Here is an 8430-nt window from a genome sequence, read left to right on the forward strand (position 1 = left end):
ACCAGGACTCGCACCCATGTCTGATTAAACAAACATGAACGCACTGATTCACTGGGAAAACTTCCATCCCTTCCAGCCATCTTTGCAGTGTCTTTGTGGCCATAGGGTAGGTGCTATAAAAATTAAAAGCAGAAAGTACTTTACACTGAAGGAACCTACACTGCCTGAAATGGATACCAAACACCTGCACTTCCTTAGTGAATAACTAAATATCAGTCTGAAAGGTTTTAAAGAGCAATGCAAACGTCTTCTATTGCTGAGAAGACAAACGGGGCTGGTAGCTCTCCATTGTGCTGCGTAGAACCGTAGCTGTCAGACTTTTTATTACATCACTGGGCTGTAGCACACAATGGCTTACTGTGCTAATGGGCGTTCTGAAGACCTGGATTCAAATCCTGGTTGCATTAGGACTTTCAATAGTACAACGAGCAGCACTACCATAATCAGTTACTTCTTGTACGTGGCTGGACAAATATTAGGAATTCAGGGGTCTTTTTCCTTCTCTTCCTTAGATTTCTCCTCTTCTTCATTCTTCATGCTGCCTTGTTCTTCTGCTGACCCTTGACCCTCAACTTCTTTTGAATTTTTTTTCTTCTTCTCTAGAACATGCTCTCCAGCCAATGAGCAGGGTGTAGATTTGCATGAAGGGGCCGTTCTCCAGCTCTGGGTGTTTAAGAGAGAATCGGAGGGTTGCAGCCACAGACCCGTTTGCCTCAGGAAGCCAAGCTCATCTGGATTCCCATCATGGCCTGGGCCCCTCTGCTCCTCACGCTGCTCACTTACTGCGTTGGTAAGGGTGGAGGGTGGGGTTTCTCTGAATGGATCCCAAGACCAGGGGCTGATCACTAACTGGACTCTGGGTTGAAATGCCTGGGACTCGCTCTCTGATTTGGGAAGAACATTTCTCAGACAAGAGAGGCAGGTTGTGATTGGTTGGTTTCTGTTGCTCTCTCCAGGTTGGAGTTCCCAGAGTGCGCTGACTCAGACAAGCTCCACTATGGCAGTGAAACCAGGGGAGACGGCCGAGCTGCACTGCACGCTGCAAGGAGTGGATTTCATTAGTAAAAACCACCCATCCCGGTATCAGCAGAGACCGGGGAAGGCCCCTCGGTTACTGATCTATGACTCTAGGAGCAGAGCCTTCGGGATTCCCGAGCGTTTCTCTGGTGAGACATATGGTAACAGGGCGTCGTTAACCATCACTGGAGCCCAGGCCGAGGATGAGGCTGATTATTACTGTGCTGTGTGGACTGAGGGTGCTCCTCACAGTGACACAGTCAGATGGGGAACTGAGACGAAAACTCCCCTGTTGAACGAAGCCTTCCTTTTCGCTGCATAGCAGCTGCAGGCCAGGGTTTACTGTGCATGTCTCCCTCTGATCTGGGGGGATGACTTCCTGTAGCGCTAACGAGGCAGTGACAGCCGGAGGTATATGGGTTATGAGACAGCCTCCCCCATTTTCCCATCCCTGCACTGGCTTCCCTCATCTACCCCCATTCCTTTTCAGTTCCAGTCCCCTATTCCGTCCCTTCTCAGTTCCTGCCCCCTTCTCTAGTCCCCCTTCAACTCCTTCTCAGATACCCGTAGAGACACCCTTTGTGAGTCATCTGCCCTCAGCAGCTGCCGTTGCCTCTCTGAGGTGCCATGCGCAATAATGGTCTCTGGTGGCCACGAGAGAACTCCTGGCCACAGCCCAGCCAGACGTGTGAGATTCCGATCGACGGGCGGGCGTGGCAGGGCTGTCAAAGGCTGACAGACAAGTGAGGTGTGTGACACTTGGCAGCCCTGTCTTTCGCACTGGTGAGCAAATTCACAAAGGGCTTCCGTGGAGCTCTTCCTGATTTACACTGCAATGAGATCAGAGCCTGGCCAATCTGCCCTAACACTTCCCCAGCTAACGGGAAAGGGCTTCTTAGCTCTGCCTTACTGCTGAGAGACCTGCAAATGGTCATTGGAGAGAAAGACCCTGCACTGTTCTATGAACATTCAAACCTGTACTGGGCAACCCAGCCCAACCCATCCCTTCAAGGATTTAACCCAGGAGTTGAACTGTGAATTTCATCAGCACTGCAGATTCGAACCAACCCTCAGAGCTAAGCGTCTGGAGCTCATGGCCTGTGGAATGAAATTTGGTGTGACTGCAGAAGGACGCCGTCCCAGAACAGATCCCGACTAGAGCCCAGCATTGAGAACACCCTGGATCAGCACCAGGGAACGGGGGTTCGCTCAAGCGTGTGTGACGCAGGCCACGGCCATGAGCGTGCACTGAGGACCTACGTGAGCACAGCGGAAGGAGGAGCTACAGACAGGGTAGCTGAGGATTAGGAGGGCTCAGTTTTATTAATGTGGCTGTACAGAGGGGTGACTCGTAACTCCAGCCCTCCGTGCCGGTAACAGTCGGTCGCTGCCCCTGACGTAGCAGAAATGGGCTACCCTGTGGAGATGCACAGAGAAGCTGTGAGCTTGGCAGGAGCTCTGCTCTTGGGACCGTCGCCTAGAGCCTGTGGAGGTCACTGAAAAGACTCCCCTTGATTTCTGTGCGCGTTGGATCAGGTCTTTGGAGCAGAGGGTACCAGCAGCAGGAACAACAGTCTCAGCAGGGAAAGACACCAGTCATCAGAGTTATAAGGTTCTTGGGTCCCAAGGCCCCCCTCCATCCCCCACCGTCCATGCTCAAATCGTGACATGGACCATGAGCGATCCCTCCCGAGATGGCTCCTTCCCTGAGCTGCTCAGAGCTGTGCCCAGGGTGCGATTGGAACAGAGAGCGCAGGGCATCAGTCCCCTCCGCTGTGCAGACGCAGGGCCTGGCAGCACCCTGCTCTCCGAACATGCCCCCGGCCCACCTTAAGAGTCTCCAGCTCTTAATATCTCATTTCAACCTCCCCTGCTGCAGATTAAGCCGTTCACTCCTTGTCCTACCGTGAATGGACACGGAGAACAATTAATCACCATCCTCTTTTTCACACTCCTTAACATATTTGAAGGCTGTTATCAGGGTTCCCACCATAGTCATCTTTTTTCATGCCCATTTTATTTACCTTGCCTCACTGGTATGTTTCTCCAGCTTTAACATTTGTGTTGCTCTTCTCCGGTTTGTTTACATCTTTCTTAAAGTGAGGTGCCCAACACTGGATACAAGTGCCAAATGGAGCCAAACAATTCTCTCCTGTGTCTTCAATACAAGACTCCTGTTAATTCACCCCAGAACGATATTTGCCTTTTTTATAATTGCGTCATGTTGGCACATATTCAATTTGTGATGGACTAAAACCACCAGGTCCTTGTCAGCAGTAATCCTGCCGAGCCAGTTATTTCCCAGAGACAGTGGGCACAGCAGACCTGTGAAGAGAAAGAGGGATCAACTGTGATGGAGAATCCCCTGGGATAAATGTGTCTGTGACTGGCTGCATGCAGGGCTAGAGGAGAGGAATCCACATGGGCCGTCTGCAGATATTTTCATTAGTTGCACCTGCTGAATGAAAGTCTTTCCACTCTGAGAACTTAGGTGGCCAAGTCCTGAAGCTCTGGGAGAATAGTTGGAAGTCATGGCTACAGGAATGGCCAGATTCAACTTTTCCTCCAGCCAATGACGGGAAGTTTAATAAACTCCTTTTCCTTAGAACTGTAGGATGAGTTATTCCAGTAGCAGCCCCTCTCTCATCCTCACAGAGGCTTCCATGCACTCTAGGGCTGCCAGCTAATAAGCTTAGAACAGCTCCATCCATTACTCACTGCTTCTCTGTTGGGTAACAAGCCTCTGAGGGACACCCCAGAAGAAGGCTATTTGCATGGGCTGAACCATGTGTTAAAAGAGAGCCGGTCTCAGGGATACCTGCTGCCCATTCAGTCAAGTGGACCATGGTGACTTTCATTGGCAATCTCATGAGTTCCCTCTGGCAACACCACTTCATGGTGTTTACATGGGTGCCAGCAATGGGGAAGGATGGCACGTATTGTTAGTCTCTTTTAACACAGTTTAGCCGCTGGACGGTAGGGGAGGAACCAGCACCTGTGACCAGCCAGTTCTCTGCAGGACATGAGCAAGTGCTCCACAGAGCACAGGGTAGGACTCTGACTTAGAACCGCACAATCCCACATTCATTAGTGGGGAAGCCAGGATCCGACAGCCGGGGAAACATGACGGAACAATGGGCTAGACAGGAATCAGTATTACCGAGTACCTAGTGTTCCTAGAGCACTGTAGAGCTTCAGAGCACTTTGCAAACAGTGACTGATGAATTCTCACCACACCCCTAGGACACGGGTGGGTTTTATTGCCCTCATTCTGCAGCAGGAAGAAAAAAGGCAGAGGGGCTAAGTGACTTATCCAGTGTCCTAGAATGAGCCAATGCCAGAGATGGAAATAGAACTTGGGGCCTGTTCATTCACTCAGTGTTGTGAATCCCTGTGGCTTCCCCCAGCCCTGCGCTGATGGGTCAGTACGGCTGTGACCGTGGCAATTTTCAGCAATATCCTGGACGAAACTTATTGAATCAAGTTTAAGTATTTTAACAGCCCATTGTATTAAAAATGCAAATGTCTATGGACCATTGCGGGATGGTTTGGAACTTGGTTCGGAGGAAGACAGGCTTAACGCATTATCTGGGAAGTACTGTGACCTTCAGACGACCAAGCTGGACAATGTAGCAGGCAGGACTAATCTTCTGGGACAAGACATGTGAAGTGGAATTCCTAGGAAGTCATGGGGAGGAGGGGATTGCAACCCCCCCCTTTAGGGACACAGCCTCTGAATCTTGAACCTTTCGTCTGCTGATCACCTGTTCTGTTAGGACATTTCAGAGACATATAGTGGGTTCTTTGGGGACCAGCTGACAAAGAAAGGACTCGTAAATAAATAGCCTGACTTTAAGTGGACTCAGGACCTTTGTTCTGATCTAGGAAGTGGACAGGACTTCCAGCCCAGGGAGGGCCCTGGTCCTTAAGGAAGGGTAGGAAGGAGTGGCACGGCCCAGAGCTCTCATGGAGGTTGGGCTGGCAGGGAGCTCCTGTAAGCTGACTAGCAGGCGTGTAGGTTCTTTTATTGTTTTTCATGTTTTCTCTGGAATGCTTTTTCCTTAAGAATTAACTGGGTTTGCTTAGGAAGAACCGTGTGGTAAATTAGAAGTATGGGCAATTGCAATGTAATTAGTCTCTGAGGAGAAAGCAAGCAGGCCTGGAGAGGCAGACTGTCTTTTGCTGGGAATAGCACAGTGAAGGCAGGGAACTGTTCAGTCTGGAAATATCTTGGTCAGGAGGGGGAGAGAGGTGGGTCTCCGCTCAAGAAAGTTGATGACTAGGGAGCCAAAAGCCTGAGAGTGGGTGACTAGGGCCTCTGGATGCTGTTGTTTTACACATCATCATAATCCGACATATTGTCTTTCACCTCTGGGGAAGAGAGTTGAAATCCTGACCCAGGTCACCAGTGAAAATAAGTTTGGTGGTTCCACTGGTGTCCCCAGTTACGCCCAGTACAAATGACTGGAGATCTTGACGTGAGAGGCTCACGACAGGAAGAACTGAGCTGTTGCAGATATTCAGGTGGCTGGTGAAACTGGCCAAAGGCCTGTGGCTAGAATGACAGAGGCCTCAGGTCAGGATTGGAATGGAAGACACTGGTACGTTGCTCCGTTCTAGTGCATCTGCTCCGTTCTAGTGCATCTGGAGTGACCAGAGAGCACAGAGTTATCAGTGAGGCACAGAGCGGGGCTGCTCTGCCTCTCCTTTGGATTGTCTCTGCCCCTTTTTGACAGAACTGAAAAGACAGGAGCCATTAAGCGAGCAGCAGATTTGTATGAAGGGGCCGTTCTCCAGCTCTGGCACTTTAAGAGAGAATCGGAGGGTCCCAGCCAGGCACCTGTTTGCCTCAGCTAGCCAAGTTCATCTGGATCCCCCACCATGGCTTGGGCCCCTCTGCTCCTCACGCTGCTCACTTACTGCATTGGTAAGAGGTTGGGGGGTTATTTGCTGGATGAAACAAACTAAGAAATTATTATCTGTAGTGCTAAGAATCTGTGATGTGCTCCGTGCTAGGGGGAGTTCTGATCAGCTTGTTTCTCATGTTTCAGGTTTCAGTTCCCAGCAGCTCCAGTCGCTGAAGGCGTCTGAGTTAGTGTCTCCTGGAGGGACCGTGATGCTCTCCTGCAGCCTGAGTAGTGGGGCCCTCACTGATAATAATTACCTGCTCTGGGTTCAACAGAGACTGGGGAATGTTCCTTGGCTGATCATGCACAGCACGAGTACCAGGCCCTCGGGGATCCCAGCGCAATGCCTGTTGCTGTTATCAGTTGGTTCTTGCCCCCCGTCCACGTGCCTGCAAAACCCTCAGCCCTAAAATGAATCACCAAATAATGAAAATCCTAGTGATCTGCCTGTGTGACCCCCGAGATCCCATCCAGCCATTAAAAGGTACAAGCTCGAACCCCTTATGCTTCCCCTCCAGCCCCTCCTGTGACCTGGTGTGCCTGGGGCAGACCTCACTGAAAATACCAAGGTGAGGGCAGGCTGTAAAAGGGAGAGCAGATACTCCCAAAAGTGGTGGTTAACACTGAAGTTAGACTCACCAATCAGTCACAAACTGTGTTCCAGATCAATATGAGTTTGGATCCTACCCAAAATACTATGCTGCCTGCCAATCCTTTAGTGTCTAAACTAAAGGTTTATTATAAAGAAAAAAGAACAAGAAGAGAGTTGCTGAATGGTAAAGCAAACACATACATACAGAGACTTCAAAGTCCATCTATCAGATTCTTAGCAATACAGGTGAGTTTGCTGGCTTGAAATTCCCTCTGGAACTCATCCACAGCTTGGATGAGTCATTCAGTCCTTTGTTGAGAGCTTCGGTTTGTAGAAAAGTTACTGCAGAGGTAAGAAGCTAGAATGAAGACAAAATGGAGATGGGGCAGCTGCCTTTTCTATTCTTTTGCCATGTGGCTGGTACTTCCTGTGTCCCCAAACACAAGCTTTACAGCACATGGCATGGCATGCCCCTACATGTCTTGCTGACTCATAAGGTATATCCCCTGGCTCCTTTCAATGGGTTCATGGTGCAGCTGATAATACTTGATGGGGCATTGAACAGGCTAGGCAGTGCTGATCATAGAATCATAGAATATCAGGGTTGGAAGGGACCTCAGGAGGTCATCTAGTCCAACCCCCTGCTCAAAGCAGGACCAATCCCCAATTAAATCATCCCAGCCAGGGCTTTGTCAAACTGTTTGATGTCAAACTGTCTGGGGGCGTCACCCAGCAAGACAACACAAGTTTGGAAATACAGACATACCCGATGTATCTAGAACTCACAATACAAAGGTGATACAAACCTAAAAACCAGATTATCATACTTGGCAAATTATAACATTTTTGCAGATACCTTACACGGCATAGCTGGTCAGCTTCATTGCAGTTTTATAATTTTGGTATCAATACCATCACAGAGCATTCTGCATATTCCATACAGCGTCACAGCCCCCTCCCCAGAAGACTGGGGGAAAGCCCACAGCTGGGGCGTTGCTGTGTTGCTGGGAGACAATTCCCCTGTCAGAGGGGCTCCTCTGTTAGTAAATGTGAAGGGTCAAAGACTCCCTCTTGGGGAATGGAATGTGATAGACAGGAATTACTGTCTCATTGTTTCCTTGTGCTCCCCCATCAATCCATCTGTCTGTCAGTCTGTCTGTCTGTCTCTTCACCTGGTGTCTCTCATCTTCTGCGTAGACTGTGAGCTCTCTGGGGCAGGGACTGTCTTATTGTTCTGGGTTTGTACAGCGCCTGGCACAATGTGGTCCTGGTCCATAGCAGAGGTTCCCAGGTGCTACCCAAGGCAGGTCATAACCAATAATGTTAACGGGGGGAAGGGCCTCCCTCTTACAGCAGGTTCCTAAGGCGCTCTTCTCCACGGCCACTGACAGCCTGGGGAGTGCAGCCCCTGTGCTCCGGGGCTGAGCCTGTAACGTCCCCCTGGGAGGTATCTCGGGCAAAGGCAAAGTATTTGCCCAGGTCCCAGATCTGTCGCTTGGCCGGAAGAGGTCACTAGAGCTGCAGAAATCCCCTTGTGTCTGGTCGCTGTGGTGGTTAGTTCGCCACGGTCGGCTCCCCTCTCGCCGGATAGCAGGGTGGAGCGTGCAGTGGCTCTGGGTTGACTCTGGACACGGCTGGCTGACGTTCCTGCTAAGCCTCAGTTCCCTGGCTGGGGCAGGGAGGGTGAAAGCACAAGTGTGTGATAATGTTACAGTGGAGTTAGAGTAACCCAGCCTCATCCCAGCTGACTGGCACAATTAGAACAAGCAGACGGACAGAGAGAAAAGGGAAAAGGAAAGAGAAGAAATAAGGATCAGGAGCAACTAGTTGGAACTCCATTTCTGGGGGCAGCTTCAGCTTCTTCACTCTCTATCCCTTTCTCTCCTCTCCGCTTTCCTGTCCCCCTAGACAACA

General features: G+C 50.3%; 1 pseudogene; it reads left to right on the top strand.

Moving 5' to 3' along the window:
- Window positions 1-997: 997 nt before the first annotated feature.
- On the top strand, window positions 998-1339 carry LOC140898877 (immunoglobulin lambda variable 8-61 pseudogene; annotated as a pseudogene).
- The last annotated feature ends 7091 nt before the right edge of the window (window positions 1340-8430 follow it).

This window comes from Lepidochelys kempii, chromosome 15 (assembly GCF_965140285.1).
Source record: "Lepidochelys kempii isolate rLepKem1 chromosome 15, rLepKem1.hap1, whole genome shotgun sequence".
Classification (NCBI taxonomy): Eukaryota; Metazoa; Chordata; order Testudines; family Cheloniidae; genus Lepidochelys; species Lepidochelys kempii.